Consider the following 21056-nt stretch of genomic DNA (forward strand, 5'->3'; position numbering starts at 1 on the left):
TTGAGATATGAGATATAGTACATGGATTTCGAACTCCCATAGATCCTATCTGGAGCTCCGATCTTGGTAGGTATATATAAAAATTCATGCGACGACTTTCTCCATTCATCTCATCCTTATTGCATTGCATATGCATATTTTAGGATTTCTTTAGTTTCCTTGACTCTTGTTTAGTTCTGTATACTTTTTGTGTGTATTTATACTTATTCTTTTTAGTATTTAAATTAAGAACTATTAGTGGAGACGGTGTGAGCTACGATTTGAGATTTTTCTATTTATAGGTGACATGCTCATAGTTTTCTTATATTATTTTTCACTTTGCTTCGCCGGCCTATGGTATCTACTTAGTATAGGTGGATTGTTCTCATTTCTACTGTGCTCTTTCGATGTAGATTCCATATCGAGCTCCAGCATGGCGGTTGATTCTTGCAGAGATTCAAATATTGAGGTACTAATTTACTCTAAAGTTCGGGTAGATTTCGACCACATATATTCTTACTTGTATTTACTTATTATTGAGAGATAGATGTGTATTTTCAGTTTCTAAAATATTGTACTAGATGCTCTTACACCGTGTCACCGAATTTCTGCATGTATGACATTTCTTTTAGACTTTTGTTATTATTGTACTTGTATTGTATGACTTTATTTGATAAGTCTCGCCTTGATTTATGTTGTTGTTGATTTTAATTTTTTCTTTATCAGTTTGGGTGATTGGCTTACTTATCAAGGCTGCGCCACTATAAGTGTCATTATGACCCATTAATTTTGAATACTAAAATCAATTAGGGTTCTTAGCACTTCATCTCGAAATTGGGGATTTATTCTCAAATTTCATCTATCTTTTAATTTCTTGTCTTTAATCTTAGTTTTTTTTTGTCCTAAACAGGGGGTCTATCGGAAACAACCTCTCTACTTCATTTGAGGTAGTGGTATGGTTTGCGTGCACTCTACCCTCCCCAAACCGCACTATGTGGGAATACACTGGGTATGTTGTTGTTGTTGAAAACGAAAACTGATAGTATTTTCATGTGTAAAAATTAGGAAGTTCTCATTGTTTCAATGAGAACCTGTTTTCCAGTATGCATTTTCCCATTGAGTTGATTCGGCGAGAAATGGATGAAAATTCATGTTTTATAACATAAGTTTTCCATTGATTCACCGTGGAAAAAATCTCTATTTCTAGTAGTAGAATAGCGACATATGACAATGAATACCATTTGATAACCTCCTAAATAAATCAATAAAATTTAGACAATGAATACCATAGGACAACCTTCTAATACAAATCAATAAAAATTATGATAATTTACACTTAATCAATACAATGCATAATTTTAATAAATCTGGATTTGTTATATTGTTCAACATTGACATTCGTATGAGTACTTTTCGTATTACTAGTGGTATAACTTTTTGTAAATAAATTAACAAAATTTATTTAAGATGGTAAAAAAACATACACATTTATACAAAAAAGGAAGAAAACAAAAAATAACAATTACATTTTAGCAAAAATATTTTAAAATTTGGAATTAAATAAACTTCGTACTAATAAATGAAGTTTTTACTAATGTATTGCAAACAAACTACTAACATCTTATTAACTAGAATTGATTCTTACATTTATAAACAACAATATTATTATGTTAAGTTTATATATTTTAAAAATACTGCACTAAAAACAAGTAATATGTAAAGAGAAAAAAATGCAACTCTAAATTATTGTTATTATTGTGTGCATATATTTAAGTTCTCTTATTGAACTTTGACTTTAAGCCATTAATTTTACTGAAATGCACTTGATACAAAATTTGTTTAAATTTTAGGCCTCCATTTAAAGTTTTATGTTAGACCTTCAATTATGTTGAGCCGACCCTATAAGACAAGATAGTGATGGATGCGTTAGATGCATCATGTCCACCACCGGCATCAAATCTTTGTAACTAGGGTACATTGCAATCCAAAAATAATGGAATAGCACATGGTATATGAGAAATTTTATGGGGAGAGTATATGAAATAACGTATCACAAATGTTATCGTGACATTTATATTTACTTTTTAAATCAACGCCCTTTAGTACTTTAAGTTCTAATATTATATTTAAGTATTATCAATTAAGTAGTTATTTTAATTTTTCTTTAGTCCTTCAGCCGGTTATTAGTAAAGGACATGTGCCATTATTATGTTAGCGGTTATTAGTAAAGGAAATGTGCCATGATTATGTTAGCTGTTATTAGTAAAGGACACGTGCCATGATTATGTTAGCTGAGATAGATTAGTACTAATAATAGTTGCACTACCCCTTTAATGTATGAAAAATATTTTTCTCTAAATTCTCTCTCTCCCTCTCTCTTGTTTCTTCTTCTCTCTCTCCCTTTCTCACGTAACAAGAGCTCCATCTTGTTACAAGGGTATCAGAGCCATTGATGACTCTTACGATGCTAACGATTACACTATCGTCGTCAGAGCTTCAAATCTTACAAAATGATACAAAGGCTATTCTTACTTAGCCTTTTATTTTTTATTTTCGATGCAAGTAGGCATATAGAATCAGTAAAAGTGAATCAACACCATTTCTAGGATCAAATTACTGAGGTTTGTGAAACTAATCACAAATTTGAGCTTCTCATTTTTGGTGTAGGTCTTATGACGATACCATCTTCACCAGCTCAGGCCACCATTGCGAGTTCCCTGAAGGGACTCAAATCAGTTAAACGAAGAGTAACATGGGCCAGATCTCTAATAATAGTCTCCTATGGTTGGTTCTCAGACCTTATTTAATCCTTCAACTTACCCAGTAGGTCATGGTTTCACTTTTTATCCAGCTCCCTTGTTTTCAAGCCCACCACTCTTCAAAAATGCACCATAGTCCTCTCTTTCTTTGTTACCTACCCCTACTATCCATACTGAACTGAGGCCCAATACTCGACCTCTCAAGTAGAAAATAATTTCCCTGAGTTTGATGGTGATAATCCTAGAAGTTGGTTGCATAAATGTAAAAAGTTCTTTGACCTTTACAATGAGAAACTAGAATATGCTTTGATGCATATTAGTGATAAGATTGATATTTGATTTGATGGTTGTATGACTAACAAGGAGGGACGAATCACTTGGTTGAGATTTTGCACTGAGATTTCTAAGAGGTTTGAGACTAAAAGACCACATGACATTGTAGACGAGTTTAACAAGCTTGAACAAATGGGACCTATCGATCAACACCAAAATAAATTTGAAGAACTCGCTGGTGACATTGCTATTCTCAACCCTTTGATTAATGAAGCCTTTTATGTGGCCAGTTTTATCATTGGTCTTAAGACGAAGTTGAAGCCTTTGGTGAAATTGGCTAACCCCTACACTATTCTAGATGCTTATGAAGATGCTTCATTGTATGAAGAGTCTTTTAGGGCTCTCGTGCCTTTGGTACCTCACAAATTCCTCTTCAACTTCCAATCCCAGACAATTTCACACCATATATACCAGAAAATTCTTATTATTTTAGAAAAACTAGTTGTTGTGTCTACCACTTCGACACCCCTTAGAATTACCTATCCACAAAAACCACAAACCATAGTTTCCTTCAAACTAAATGCCCTACCCCTTACCTTGAAGCCTCAAGAGAACAAGGTCTTTGCTAAAAATGTAAATATGGGTATTATCTCAGGCACCAATACAAACCTTTATGCTATGGAAAGTGAAGAGGTGATAGGAGATGTTGAACAATAGAAAGAATTTGTTGATGTTCTTGAAACGATAGAGGATCCAGTTGAAATATAAACTGATATTTCTTTCTCTTAATGCCCTGTTAGGGTTGAACACTTCTAATGGTATAAAATCTGTTATTAAGATTATTGGGCATGCTACAAAAGATTACCATGATTTTAATGATTGATAGTAGATCAACATACTCATTTGTTAATCTATATATTGTAAAAAGGCTCAAATTATTGGTGCAACTCATGAGGGTAGTGGTAGATAATGGTCAACAAATGATTTATATCTTTGAAAGCCCTTCATTTAGTTGGAAGATGTGAGGAGAACAATTTATTTAAAGCTAAGATTGATGAAGGTGGGTGGTTCACTACTTAAAAAAATAAAAAAACCTACACAAAAAACTGATCACACACAGTGATCGGAATAAAACGATCACATTAATTGAAAAATATTTTTAAAAACCGACCACGTTTTTTAAAATTCTTTTTTAATTTATTTTTAACAAAACCGACCATTAGAAGTCGGTTTATAATTTCTTTTAAAAATACTTTTAAAATAAGTGGTCGGTTTTTAATTAAAATAAAAAAATAATTTAAAAATAATTATGTTAAACATAATCTTTTTATGTAATCAATAATTATATATATGTAATCAAATATATATATACTAGTTTCATTAAAAATAATTTTATATATATAATGAAATATATATATAATTTTTTGAAATTACACTGATCACACGTAGTCGATAATCAGTATAATAATAATAAAAATCAATCATTGTTAAATTTTCTGAAAAAATTACACTTAAAAATATATCAAACAAAATAAACAAATTACGTTAAACACAGAGGCGAACCCAGGATTTGAACTTGACAGTGCACCTTTATATTTAATATAGTAATTAATAGTGTCAAAGTTCGACATGCAGTTCTTTGAAAACTTATTTTGTAGTATTATATAAGCAAACTTTTAATATTATTGAATATCATTAATTAGATTTAATATGAAAAAGTGTGTTATCCATCATACTTAAATTCAACGCACTTTTATATTTTAAATAATAATAAAAAAAAAATTTAAAAATATGAAATTCAAGAGATTTGTTTGCTAGATGGTTGTACAGAAAACGTTTGGTTTAAACCTATCTCAAACTTTAAATTACTAATTTTTTAAATAAAAAATAAGTCAATGATCAAAAGATAAAAGAAATAAACATTTACAGTACAAGATGGGGAGAATATCTACATTTTGAAGTTGTAGGGGAGCTTGTATTTTGAAATAAAATAAAATAAAAAATACGTTAACAATGTCCACAATACACAGAAGAAAAAAGAAAAAGTGTAAAATAAATTATCACTAAGAAGGAAATTTTTTTAATCAATTAAAATAAATTATCACTAAGAAGGAAATTTTTTTAATCAATTGATATATATGTGTGTGTGTGTGTGTTTGCACTTAAAATTCCAAACAAAAAACAACAAACAGATAGTGTATTTGGAAAAAGGATCAATAAAAAGATGTTGTTGGGCTTCGAATCCGAGTCATCACGCAATAAAAAGAAGACTTTAATTGGCATGTTCAACCATCTTACCAATCAAGTCAATTGTTTTTGGGGGTGCACAACATATATTTAACATAACACCCTGATATATATACAGATATACAAACTATATATACAGAGTTTTTCTAGAGGCTAGCGGGTGCACGTCCACCTACTGCCAAGGTAGGTCCTCCTCTAGTTAAACATAATCTTTATCTTTTACTTATGTTTCAATATATAAAATAAATATTTTCCTTCGTATATACGTTAAATGATGTTAAACATGCATAATCTTTGTATAATGAATATGTGTGTGTGTATATATATATATATATATCATACTGTTGAGATAATGATATTATGTTACTATTTCAGTCATAATAATGTAATATATAACCGATAATTCATCAGAATATAGTGAACGTGTTATATTATAAGGTAATATACTTATGGATGTGATACATATATATATATATATATATATATATATATATATACGCATTCAAGAGTTCATATATATAAATACATTGTATTATATTGTTGGATAATATACCTGTGTACGTATGTGATATATATAGTACGTATGTGACAGCACGACCCTCATATTCTAGGTCGTCCGAGGATTCAATACCTACTCCTACGTATGTAGGGCAACTTCGTGGATCTGCACCGACTCATTCTGCTCCTATGACCGTACCACCGCCAGCACAGTACTATAGGACGGTTGCTGGCCCATCCAAACTTCTACCATCACCGATACCCTCCTACAGCAGTCACGCAACTTCGCACAGTGATTCTACTGGATCTATTGGGTTGTCGGATCTTCAGCTTGGAGGCACTTCATCTGGTGCTTCAGATCCACCCACACCAATGCATCCACCATCACTTACTAGGCAACCAAGAGACAGAGATAATTTTGGGAGGATTTATCTTGTTCTATTTGCGAGAGGGTAAGATTTCTAAATATAGTAACGTTATCCATTTTTTCATTACTATATTATTATGTTCTATGAAATTACTATTTGATCTTGTATTTAGGTTTAGGCCGGATGCTGGAGTTGGACAAAAAGCGCGAATATGCATTTCTCGGCACTTCAATGGCTACTGGACCAGTTGGCAAAAGGTTTCAGAAATTGACAGGGAAAGAATGTTTGAAAAATTTAAGGCAATAATTTAACTTATCAACTACTTATTAACACTTTGTTAAAATAAAAGATGGAATATTATATTTTCATTGTAGAAATTTTACTGGTGGGATGATGCAAAAACATGTCTTATAAAGAGGAACTTTTTCATAAGATGTAGAGCCAGATTTAACGGTCTCTTAGATTATGCCCGATCCAAATTGATAAAACCTAAGTGGATTCTCGAAGCTGCATGACAACAGTATTTTCGCCATTGGAGTAGCGAAGATTACCAATTGTTGAGGGAAAAGGGAAAGAAAGCCCGGGCATCATCCAAGGGTGGCTCCGTACATACTGCGGGAGCCAGAAGTACTCTTGCTGTGCTGGAAAAAATGGTATGTAACTTTTACAGTTTAAATTATTTGTTTCTATTTAAATTTTTTTATTATTTGAACATTGATAACTTTTTCATATACAGAAAAAAGAAAAGGGTAGGAAAATACCAGCTAATAAGCTATTCGAGGAGACTCATCTGGAAAAAAAAAGAACCCGACTGATGAAGATGTCTGGGTTGCAGCTTATGCAAAAGTTGTCCACGTAAGAAACAAATTTTAAATTTATGAATCTTTTTATCAAAGTTGATATTATTCAATTATAACTACTTTAATATTTTTTGACTTTTAGTATTAACTTTACTTTGAATATATGCCGAATATACGCGTTTTATTGGTGAGTATCGTAGTAGTCAGCCTCCTGAAAGTCAGGGTGACCCAATACCCCAACATGTAGAGGAGGAGTTATGGGCAAAAGTTGTGGTTCCTGCAAATAGAGGTCATTTCTACGGATACCACAAAAGTTTTTTTGGCGATAATAGTAGGTGTTCGTCCGGCGCTGCATACTCTAGCTCTTCAGTTGATAGAGAAACCATTGACAGACTAGAAAATATGATTTCTAAACTCACTGAAGAGCTTGTTACATAGAGAGACAAGTTTTCTGAACAGAGAGAAAGGCAGAAGAAGACAAAGGAGGCAACAACATCACAAATCAAAATGCTGCAGCAACAGTTTAGCTCTTTCATTCAGACCGTGGGGGTTATTCCTCCGTGTCCTAGTGATGCAGTTTGGGCTGCAAAAGGTCTAGGCCCCCTGGATGATTTCAGCATGAATGATGATATGGAAGACGAGGACGAATTCGATGATGATGACTTTTAGTTTTTTGATTTTTGTATGTGTTATACTTTGAATTTAGACATTTTGTAGTTTGAAACTATTGTTGTAGTTTTTTTATACTCACTTTTGTTGGACATTTTGTATGTGTTGTACACTTTTGAAAGTATTTACATTTGATTTTTTGTTGTTGTTGTTGCTGTATTGACATTTGGTTACTGCTGTATTACATTGTTGTTGTTGCATACTATATTTGGATTTTAATTTTTATTTTTTAAAAAATATTCCTAGAAAAACTGACCACAAGTGGTCGATTTTATATTAACTTTAATTAAGTAATTTAATAAAAATCAACCACTTGTGGTCAGTTTTTTAATAAATAAATTAATTAATTTAATAAAAAACCGACAACAAGTGGTCGGTTTTTATTAAATTAATTAATTAAATTTAATATAAAACTGACCACAAGTGGTCGGTTTAATATTAAAATTAATTATTTAATTTAATAAAAAATTGATCACTTGTGGTCGGTTTTTTTAAAAAAATTATTTTTTTCAATTTTAATAAAATAATAATGAATTTTAAAAATATATATATATTTTTAAAAAAAAATCGACCACTTGTGGTCGGTTTTTTAAAAACTACTACTATTTTACCGATCACACAATTTGGTCGGTTTTGTGATCAGAAATTGGGGAAAACCAACCACAAGTGATCAGTTTTCCCCTTTTTTTTTAGTAGTGGTTGTGCCATGATCTTGGGTATGGATTGGATTAATATGATTTCTCGTGATCTTATAAATAAGAACCCCACAGTTGAGTTTCATGTGTGAGAATAGGATGACCACTCTTTATGGAGTGAATAAATATCCTAAGGTAGCTCCAGTATCTATTAAAGGCCTAAAGAGGATGTTGCAATGTGGTACTTGTGAGGTCATAACTAATTGGCCATGGTAAATGTTAAACCAACTATTTCTAGAAAGCAGGTGATACATCCAAAAGTCAGTAAATTATTAACAACTCGTGAATATTTTCTCCTAAAACCAAGAGAATTACCCCTCGAGAGAGCTTGTGCTCATGTGATCAACTTGATGTCTAGAGCTCAACCCTTCAATCTCCAACCTTACAGATACTCTTTTGACCAGAAAAATAACATTGAGTCAATCATCAATGAAATGATAAAGGTAGGGACTTTAGTTCAGAGTCAATCCTCATTTGCCTCACCAACCTTGTTGGTCAAAAAGATGGACTCTACTTGGAGGTTGTGCTTATATTACAGAAGATTAAACAGTTTGACTTAAGAATAAATACCCAATTTCTATGGTTGATGATTTATTAGATGAACTATTTAGTGCAACTATTTTCTCAAAAGTGGGCCTTAGATTTGGGTACCAGGGAATGATTAGCAAAGAAGAACTTTTGCAAAACTATTTTGCCAAATACCCACTTAATTTTTTTTTGATTTATTTTTTAGGTTTAGGGTGTAAAAAGTGAAAAAAGTGGGCCCACACGTGGGCCAAGGGACCAATTCATCATTTATACAACTTTACAAATTTAATATAATACACCTAACCCCCTCCACTTATTCCAATATCCCAAAAAAATCCTCTCTCTCTCCTCTTCAATTCTCAACTCCCACTTTCAAACAACTTCTCCCAAAAATACAATTTTCATACGTTCTTCGTCTGCAGCTGCTAAGAAGGTTTTGTTGCTTCGCAAGGTTAGTTAAAATCGAGTTTCGATCATTTCTAGATCCATTTAAATGGGTTTTATTTTTGTTAATCGATTGGTAGTGATGTAGGATTTTTTTTTTTTGAATTTGGTGTTTTGATTTAATCGTGTTTTTTTTAGCAACGAAGTGTTGAATGGTGGTATAATTGTTTTTTGAAGAGTTACTTTGGCATTTTGATTTGAACAGCGTTCTGTTTCTGTCCGTAGACCCGCGGTCTATTCGTAGACCCGTGGTCTATGAAATGAGAATGCCCTAGATATATTTCAATTTTCAGACGTATGAAACTCTTTTAAAACATGATTGCTGAAATAGTGAAAATTAAAATATTAATAGCTAATTAGTTTGATTAGGTGCACTAGTTTGATTTTTAGCAATTGTTGTGTTTTGATATTTTGAATGTTCGATTTTGGTTCAATTATTGTATGTTTGTGTAGTGAACTATTTAATGGTGGGGTGTTTGTTAATTTTTTTTTTTTGGGGGGGGGGGGGGGTTCATTTGATCATTGAGTTATTTCTGTTTATAGACTTGTGGTCTATGAACTAAAAATGGGAGATTTGTTCTTTAGGTGTAGACTGTGTTGAAAATGAGTAGAAAAAATGTTATTCCTAAATAGAAAGATGATACCGCTGGTAGTAGTAGAAAAAGAAGAGTTGGGGCAGTTGAAAAAGTGTCAAAAAAAGAAAATTGAAGAGTTGGCGTCCAAATCAGATTCGGAGTTAAAGGAGATAAGCGACTACGTTGATTCTAGTGAAAATGTTGTCAAGTGGAGTGTCAGTGGTGACAGTGAAGAGTGCAAGGGAAGTGGGAGTAATAGTGATGATGGGGATAATGATTCGTTGTCCGCGCCATTTCTTTCAAGGTGCATTTTCATGGAGCGGTATGACTTTCGAACAATAATTAATGAGGTCGGATCTTTCCCGGCAGATATCGGTCAGATCAAGAATGGCTGCTTATCGAGAATTTAAGCAAATTCTTGTCGACCAAGAATTGAAGAAAAGATTCAAGCGGTCCCATTTTGGACACCTAAGAAACCTGTCGGAAAATCTCAAGTTCAATGTGCAGTTGGTCTATTATTTGTTGTTGCGACACATTAAGAATGATAAGATGCATCATGAGATGTGGTTCTGCATTAACAACAATCCTGCCTGTTTTGGCTTGAAAGAGTTTTGTTTGATCACGGGGCTGAACTGCTCATCATACCCCAGTGAATCAAAAATGAAGAAGGTGTTAGCAAAGGGGGACAATTTTTGTTTAAGGTGACAAAAAACAAAAATATCATGGCGGCCAACTTGTTACACCCGATCAGAGAGAATAAGTTAAACGAGGACCAGAAGTTCAAGTGTTGTCTACTGTGGTTCTTGCACACCATGTTGTTTGCGAAAGATTCGATGAAGGTTGTCGACACAAAACTGATTCTAATGGTCGACTCTTTGAGTTCCTTCGAGAAGTATCCGTGGGGGAAAGAGGCATCTCAACTGACCATGGACTATCTGAAGAGAAAAAGTGACCTGAAGAAGCAGAAAGAAGTATTTGATGAGAAGCAGAAGGCATCCTATGCTCTATTCGGATTTCCCTAGGCATTCATGGTATCTACCATAAACCCTTTAGTGAGTTTATCATAGATTATTTTATTTATACTATGTCATAGACTCATAGTTATTTTTTCACTACTGTACTGCTTACAAACTTGTATCTATGAGGCCTTTCCTCATCTTGGAGAATTTACTGGAAAATCAACGGATGAGCCCTTACCCATCTCCCGCATCCTCAAATGGCACACTTCAAAAAGCGATAATATAATCGAAGGTGACCCATTCAAGTATAAAGGAAAAGTTACCGAGGTATGAACTTATTTTCTATAATGCAATAATAGTACCGTTTTATTAAATGTTATGTAATTGTTAATTGATATTTGGTAGAACGTGTACCCGTACATCATCCCTATGTTCGTGAGATGAAGATGGATTACATGATTAAGTTTGAGCCATATACGGATGAGGTGAAGAATAAAGTCCTCGATGGCTTGAAGAAAGAGTTAGAAGGGGCGACTATCCTCACTTCAAATGAGGACAGTGATGATGATGGGGATTTGGGTGGTAACCCCATTGGAGTATGCGTTGGTGATGATGATTCTCTGAGAACCTCCAAAGATGTAGCGGGAACCTCATCCCCCAGGGATCTTTATAAGCGTGTGGTTGCGCTCGAGAAAGCGGTGTTGGATATTGCTGCCTATATCAAAGAGAAAAGAATGAAGAAAAAGAAAAATGATGAGCGACAACATGAGCGAGGTAACTTTATTCATTAATTAATGTTGTTAATGAATATTCGGCTTCAAATATCAGCAACACTTTGTAATAGTATGAAATAGTGCATGTGCATAAATCGGAAAGGAATGAAGAAGAAGAAAAAAAGAGCAAAATGGATGAGTTGGCCGTTGTTGTGGAAGAAGAGGAAAAAACAGAAGAAAAAAAGGATGGTGAAGAAGATAAGAGCCAAGAATAAGGTGGAAAATTAGCAGCAGCAGCAAAAGAAGAAGCGGTAGTAGATGAATAAGAAGGCGTGGAAAAAGGAAAAACTGTTAAAGAAGAAGCTGACAAAGCTGACAAAGAAGAAGTTGAGCAAGAAGCAGCAGGTGAACGAAAAGAAGAAGCTGAGGAAGAAACAATTACTGCAGGTGAAGTAAGAAAAGAAGGTGTGGAAGAAAAGAAAACTGAAGAAGCAGCAGCTGATGCACATGCTGAAAAAGAAGGAGAAGAAGGTGAGAATGAAGAAGCAGCTGCAATTGTTGAGAAAAAAAAGTTGAAGCTGTCCAAACAGATATGGTCATGGACATTGTTGATGAAATCAACAGTAACACTTGTGTTGATGAGGTACTTAGGGAAAGAGACATTTAAATGCTAAGATGTTTAATTTGTTGTTAAATGATGAGTTGTTAGGATAAGACAATTTTTTTTATTTCACAAATATGAAGTCTGAAGGATCTAGTGGTAGGATATGACAATTATTCTTTTATTTTATGAAACTTGTTATGATACTGAGCTGAATCTGTTTCTATCAAACTGATTTGTGGCATGGAATTTGAATATGCAGGGTATGGTCATATTTGCTACATTGTATGCTTGATATCATAGAATGCATACTTAATATTTTATATACCGTATGCATAGTCTATTATTACCCTGCAGGTCGAATTTAAGTTGACGTATTGTTTAATCGACTATGGTTCTATCAAAAATAGTATTTAACAGTATACAAAAGTAGAACTATTATTATTTATTCAATATCACAACATCTATGTTACACTTTTTCAAAGATCGAATACTAGCATTATAACACATAAAATCATTTTTAGGACATTCTCTCTTTCTTTGGACAAAATCAATTTTTGTTTTAGTTGATCTCTGTCTATTTGGGTGTCATGTAGCAATAATTTAAAGTGATCCCTCTATTCTTCGGTTTCTTTGAACAAAGTCATGAGAAAATCTTTATTTTCTTCGCATTGTTGGAGCCTTTGTAGTAGATTAAATTTTGCCAAGCCTTGAAAATTTGATGTCTCGAGTCTCGGAATAAACGTTGATGGAATGGACGGAGGTGATAGCTCATCAAGTCATTTGAAAAACGAGCATGCGCCATTATACTAGAAAAAAAATAATTACATAACCATTAACTTAACTTTTAAAAAAAAAAAACATGCACACCTCACCTTTGCAATTGCACAATTATTAAATTTGCGATCTGGATTTGAATTTGTGTGTGACGTCCTCAAGACAGCCACAATGACAAATTAGAGTATTTTTAGAACTGGGTGATTGAGATGCTTGCGACATTGTAGAATTTTTAAAAACAAAATAAAGTTGATGAAATAATTTATAAGGAGGGATGTACACCTTATATATGAAGTAAAAACAAAGTGTTCACACCGATGGCTTACAAAAGTAGCCGTTTTTTATCGTTGGAAAAGTAATTTTTCTATTTTGAACTGGTGGTGACAATAAATAGACTGTCGTAGATCATGAACTATGTCAGCCATCGATTTGTATGGTTTACCATAGACTTACACCTTTATTAGTGCATCGACTGATATCCTGATTATGCGTAGACTACCGTGATCTATGTACACATCTATAGACCATCACGTGGAGGTAGTTAAAAAATAAATAATTAAATTAAAAAAATTAAATAGATAATAGTAACATGTTTTGGGGCTGGTGAAAGAAAATAATTAAATATAATATGATTTAAATGAATAATCACATGTTTGGGGCCGGTGGAAAAAAATAATTACATTAAAAATGATTTAAATAGATGATCTTGGACTGGTGATGACACTTAATAGACCGTCGTAGATCATGAACTATGTCATCCATCGATCAGTATAGTCTATCGTAGACTTACACGTTTATTATCGCATCGACTGATATCATGATTAGGCGTAGACCACGATGATCTATGTACAAGGTTATAGACCATTACTTGGATGTAGTTAAAAAATGATTTAATAAATTATAAATAAATGTGGTGTGGATTTATATACATGTAAAAGAGTGTAAACAAGTCACATAATCATATTAGAGCTTAGACAAATTAGGGAGGGTGAATTAAGAAGTGTGTGGATGGGTTACGTAGAAAGAGGGCCTGTACTTATAGACCTGTAGATTGCGTCCGTTCATATATCCACCCAATGGTAGGTCGACGTGTCTGACAAGAGAAAATATTCCATATGCATATACCAGCTGTTTTTCCTCATGAAGAGATGTTTTGTTCAGCTTTTTAATAAATGGGAACGGGAAACAAGGGAAATACTAATTTATTGCATCGATTGGAGAGATAAGCTGGGAAAATGACCAACATAACGTGTTAGATCAGCAATAATATAATCAATACATAATATTTAATAGACCATATATTATATATACCGTAGACTATAGATAGTCTATCGTACACAAAGCTTTAGGTAGATAATAACTAAACGTTAAAATCTATAGAAATGCACATTCATCCCCAAAACATTAGCTTTACAACTGAAGCTAAAAAAAAGCCTATTTATGATTTGATTCCCATTTTACACGTGGTTCTTTTGTGTCCGGATTTCTTGCATATTGAACACCTATTTCTCTTTTTGTACTTGAATGTCTCACCGACGCCCTTAGTGCGTTTAACTTTCTTCCTTCCGAGTTTGGGATCGTATGGGGGTGGAGAAATTTTGGTGTTTACCAATTCCTGTGGCACAGTCCATTCAGCCTCTGGAGAGACCATGTTAATTGCTTCCGAGTATGCTAAGAGGTAACTTTTAGCTTTATAAATTGGCGAAGAGTAGTCGTAGTTGGAGTTACAATAATCTTCGTCATCGCCGTACTTTGCTCGCAAAGCTTCCATTGCGTGTTCGAACGGCATTTTCACCAAGTCAAATTTCCAACAAGAACAGCTCCTCTCCAAGAGATTCACCTTGGCAGTAACGTCGTTACCGAAGATCGTATACTCGTCAAGAACCCCATTTGTATTACCCACATACAAGGAATCACTCGTACTCTTATTATCCCCTAAGATCCTTTCCGCAGAAGGCACAAATATGTTCTCTTTACCACCGACAAATGCATGCCTCTCCCTAAACTTTTCACCAAATTTTTTAGCAATTGAATTAAATATGTACGACATGGGGTACTCCCGTTCATCCATCAAAATCGAGTTGAGCGACTCGGCGATGTTTGTGGTCATCACGTCGTACCTATTGCCCGGAAAGTGTGCTCTACTCCATTTTTCAAAACCAAGCACATTTTAAAGGACATGAGCTGCCTCAGGGCATTTACTCTTCAATTCCACAAAATTATCACGAAACTCATCAAAGGAATAAGCCTTTGCTGCGGCATAGAATAGATAAAGATGCTCTCCGCAATGTTGATTTACGCAAAGATTTTCAGCGAGGTGCCTCATGCAAATTCTGTGATGTGCACGACTGTATACACGGGAGAAGGCATTGTTCCTTGCGGAGATGATGCATAGATCTGGTTCATCTTCTATGATAGACTTCAGCTTCTGGAAGAAGAAGGTCCAAGAAGCATCGTTCTCTTTATCGATGACACAAAAGGCAATCAAAAATATATGATTTTCAGTGTCCTGTGCAATGGCGCTCAGCAGAACACTCCCGTACTTTCCATACAAATATGTGCTATCGATGGCAATTACCTTTCTTATGTGGGCATATCCTCGTATGCAAGCTCCAAATGCTAAGAAGTAGTAAACAAACGATCCATCCATCCGGTTTACCATGATAGAGTAAGAAGACCCAGGATTCAATAACTCCACCATGTGGAAAAAAGCCGGTAAGCAAGCATATCCGTGCTCCGGTGTCCCGCAAATGATGTTCTTCGCAATTACACTTCCTTTCTAACACATCCAATAGCTTGCGTTGCAACGCAACTTCTTAAATACAATTCTTTGAATTTCTCTTATGCTTGAACCCTTACCATCCCAAAAATGATTTACGCATACTGAAGCAATCAATTCGGATGAGACTTTTTTGTGCCTGCGGGTGGCGTTTTCAACGCCGCACGTGTGTATTCTGACATACTTGTATATGCGAAATCTATTCGAGGGGTCGTACTTTTTTGCCCGCAACAGCCAGCCACAACCATGAGATAAGCATTTCATCAATTTCGTGCAACTCTTCTCCATATAATAATTAAAAAATTGCCTCGTCGCTGCTGCATCTAGTTGCATTTTCTGCTCTTTTTTATCGGCAAATGTCTGACCACAATAGAAATTGGTTCCGTCGGCGAAGGAGTGTCCTGCTTGTGATTCTGTTTCACGGTCTTCTTTATCATCTTGCGAGTCCGATGAAAAGTCTTCCATATGCATAGAACAATCTTCTATATTAATTGTATTATTGATATCATTCTTGTAATCATTCAAATCGTCGTCGATCAAATCATCGTCGACTATTGTGCGCCTCGGTGGGGGTGCTGATGAATTCAGCGGTCCTTCAAAGAACCTCTCAACCACATTTATCCTCAAAATTGGCCTAAAGCCATCTGCATCAGCATCTATTATGTACGTCAGCACACGGACATCGCTATTTATGATCGTAGGATTCACCTTTTCCCTCGAATGCATTACATAACTAATCACCACGTCGCTCGACGCGCAATCTAGATCCCCGCTCTGCATTACGCTTGCAATAAAATTGTACAAACTGTTGCAGGGAACAGGAATGGAAATTGTCACCTTGGTAAATGATCTCCATTTCCAACATTTCGAAGTCTCCACCCATTCTCCCATGAAATCACCAGAACCAGAACAAATTCTGCAATAGACATCCTAGAATTAAGCTTCGGTTGATGATAGATGATGCTTATGGTCTATGTCCTGTTGTATGCACGGTCGATGACTGGCGAGGACGGGTCGATGACTCTGCAGATTTTCGTACAAATACTTGAATTGCAAATATTGCTTGTAATCAATGATTGTTGGGTTTATGGAATAAAGAAATGAAATTGGAGTCGCCTGAGCTGCTGTAATGCACTTTCTAAAGTGGTTTTTAGTAATGTGAGTGATTTAAAGCTTTTTAACAATGGTGGAAAGTGTGTTTGAGAATATAGGAAAGAAATGGGGTAACAATGGATGCAATGGACAAGCTTATGATGTTTGTGGACTAATTTACAGCTGATCGCCGGAAAATAACGCCGGAAAAGTGGCCGGAATCGGAGCTTTTTGGTGGGAAAAATAACCACTTTCTATTTTTAGCTTTTGGAATTTATTTTTTTAATATTTTTGGAAACCTAGATATTATTTTTATATATATAGTGGTGGATGATGGAGTGGGTTGAAGTGTATTATTAGAAACTTGTGGGTGAATTTATTAAGTTGGAAGTATTGGGTTAAAGTGAATTATTATAAAGGTTGGGGCTGAAATTAATAAGTTGGAAAAATTGTTGGTGAGGTGGAATTAAGTGGGTATTTGGCAAAGAATTTAAAACTTGTAGGTATATGACAAAATAGTTTGGATAAAAGTTTTTTGGCATAAAGGCCCTGGTTACCATCAGGTAAGAATGCAAGCTGGAGAAGAATTTAAAACAACTTTAGGACACATCATGGGTTGTAGGAGTTCAGAGTCATGCCTTTTGGATAACAAATGTACCAGCAACCTTCCAATCTCTAATGAATTCTAATTTTAAGGAACAAATTGGGAAGTATATACTAGTATATTTTGATGACATACTGGTATGTAGCAAGTCAATGACTAAAGATGTTAGGCATTTGAAAACTGTATTGCAACGGTTGAGGCAAAACAAACTATTTTCCAAGAAAAGCATATGTGAATTCAGCTAATCACAAATGGAATACCTTGGACACATAATCAATGAAGAAAGGGTAAGTACGGATCAGTCTAAAGTGGAAGCAATGAGAGCATGTTCACTGCCTAAAACTCTGAAAGAGTTGAGAGGCTTCCTTGTCCTGACTGGATATTACAAGAAATTTATCAAAGGGTATTCTATGATTAGTAAACCTTTGATAAATTCACTCAATAAGGGAGAATTCATGTGGACCTCTAAGTCTACTAGAGCTCTTAATCAATTGAAAGAAGCTATGTCTAATGTCCTTTTACTAGCATTACCTAATTTTAACAAAAACTTTTATAATGTCCTTTTACTAGCATTACCTAATTTTAACAAAAACTTTTATGTTGGAAGTAGATGCTAGAAATTATGATGTATTGATGCAAGACAAGATACCTCTAGCTTTTATGAGCCAATCATTGAGTAAGAGGCATCAAAGATTGTCTACTTATTAGAAAGAGCCCATAGCACTTCTGCAAGTTGTTGATAAATGGAGTATTATCTTCATCCACACTATTTTACCATTAAGACTGATCACTTCAGTTTCAAGTTCTTGTAGGATCATAAAATAAACACTTTCTTATATCATAAGGGTCTTACTAAGCTAGTAGGGTTGAGTTTTGAAATCCAATATACGAAAGGAGTGTATAAAGTTGAAGCTAATGCACTGTCTAGAAAAATAGAGCAACAATGCTTGGTGAGCTCCCAACGACAACCTAAGTAGGTGGATGTGAAAATAGCTAGCTATGAGGTATGGATCAAGAAATATTACAAGCTATCACTAGTCTAAGTACTATCAACCTTCAGGTATAGATATTACTTTACGACAGGAGATGCTAAGATATAAATGAAGAGCTTGTTTTGAGAATACTAGACTGTTGAGGAAGCAATTGGTTTTAACTATTTGCAACTCATGATTAGGAGGACACTCTGGGGTTTGGGCTACATACCAAAGGCTAAAGATTGTGTTTTACTGGTCTACAATGATTGAAACTATGAAGATAGTGGTGCAAGAATGTGACACTTGCCAAAGAAGTAAGGATGACCAAGTAGCATCCTTACTATAACACCTACTTATACTTGAAAGGGCTTGGGATTACATAACTATGGATTTTATAAAAGCAATATTAAAATCTGAAGGTCAAGACACCATCCTTGTGGTAGTGGACAGATATAGTAAGTATGGTCATTTCACTGTACTTTCTCACCCTTTTACTGAATTCTAGGTTGCTAGATTGTTAATAGACACCGTGTATAAACTTAATGGACTGCCCAAGAGGCCAAGAGTATAGTTTTAGATTGAGATAAAAAAATTTCTAAACTTTTGGAAGGAGCTTTTTAAACATCTACAAGTACAATTGTTACACAGTTATGCCTACCACCCACAAACTGATGGAAAATCTGAGAGGTTGAATAGGTGTCTTGAATATTATTTGAGGTGTGTGATAGGTCATAAGCCAAAGGACCGATACAAGTAGCTATCAATTGTTGAATTCTGGTATAACAGTAACTATCATTCTACATTGAAGACCATTCAAGGTACTCTATAGGTATGATCCTCCTCAACTATCTTTTGAGTTGCTTGCACAATCAAAAGTAGAAGAAGTTGAAAGATAGGCAAGTTATGTCTGAAGTGTTAAAAAAGAATTTGAAAATGGCTCAAAATAGGATGAAATCCAATGCTGATAAAGGTAGACAAAAAAGGAATTCCAGGTGGGAGTTTTGAGTGTTCTTAAAATTGCATTCCTACAGACAAGTATTTGTTGTTGTGAGAAGGAGACTCAAACTAGCATCAAAGTTTTATAGACTATATCAAGTTGAGCAGAAGATGGGACCTGTTGCATATAAACTACAACTTTCTCTAACTACAAAAATCTACTTAGTGTTTTACATATCTCAGCTAACTAAGAAGGTCAGTGCTATGATTGTCCAGTCTATTAGTCCACCTATTTGTTTCCCTGATGGACAACCCTTGATTGCACCTACAACTATACTAGATAGGAGATTAAAGAAATGAAACTAAGTTGTCGTATAAGTGTTGGTGCAATGGGTCAATTTGTTACCAGAAGAGTCCACTTGGGAAGACTATCAATTCATCAAGTCTCAGTTTCCCAACTTTATTGATTCTTGAAGACAGTTTTATGTAGGTTCTTGAAGGTAGGTCATTTCTTTAAGAGGGAAGGACAGTTTTATGTAGGTTTCTGAAGGTAGGTCATTTCTTTAAAAGGAATGAAATGTCATAAATGTTTAGGAATGTCACAAATGTTATAGTGACTGCTATATTTACTTTTTAAATTTATGCAATGTTGGCCTTTAAGTTCTTAATATTTTGTTTAAGTAGTACAATTAAGTCCTTACTTTATTTCTAGTGAGTCCTCTAGTCGGTTATCAGAAAAGGACATTATCATGATTAGGAGTGTACAGAACAAAATTTTAAGTGAAATCGAACCGACAAATCAACTAAAATCGAAAAAAAAAAAAAAGACTTATGGTTTGGTTTGATTGGTTTGGCATTAAAAAAAAAAAATCAACCATTCTTGATTTGGTTTGGTATTAACCAAAAAAAAGTCAAACCGAACCCGAATCAAATCGAATATTTTATATATATATATTTATATAATATATTCAAACATTTTTATACATAAAATATTAATTATAATCTACTTTTTAAATACTTTTTCAACTAGTTTTAGTAATTTTCAATGATTTGAAAGTAGTTGTAGATATATAAAATACATAAAGTGGCATACTTAAGTATTAAATTACAAAAAATAACAACATTTTTATCAAATTATATTCTGTAGCATATGTATTTGTATTTGTATTTTTGTAGCAACAGTTTGCAAAAACATAAAATACATATCAATCATAAGGGCAGTAAAAATCATATGTATTTGTATTTTTATAGCAACAGTTTGTAAAAATACAAAATACAACTTGATATATTATGTAATTATGAAACTGTTGCTATGAAACTCATAATTAAGGGGATAAATATGCTATTTCTGAATTTTGCCCATAAAATAACATACTTAAGTATTAAATTACAAAAAATAGCAACACTTTTATCAAATTACACTTTGTAGCATATGTATTTATATTTTTGTAGCAACAGTTTGCAAAAATAAAAAATACATATCATTATAAGGGTAGTAAAAATCATATGTATTTGTATTTTTGTAGCAGCAGTTTGCGAAAATACAAAATACAACTTGCTATATTATGTAATTATGAAAATGTTGCTATGAAACTCATAATTAAGGGGATAAGTATGCTATTTCTGAATTTTGTCCGTTATATATTTAGATTTGGGCCTTTAAGTTATAATATTTGTCCATTAATTGCTAATTAAATTATCAAAAACCTAATATAAACTTAAAACATAAATTTTTCACTCTTCATCTCACTTTTTAGTTTCAAGAGAGTTTTCCGCTCCTCATTTT

The sequence above is a fragment of the Capsicum annuum genome, chromosome 10 (assembly GCF_002878395.1).
Source record: "Capsicum annuum cultivar UCD-10X-F1 chromosome 10, UCD10Xv1.1, whole genome shotgun sequence".
NCBI lineage: Eukaryota > Viridiplantae > Streptophyta > Magnoliopsida > Solanales > Solanaceae > Capsicum > Capsicum annuum.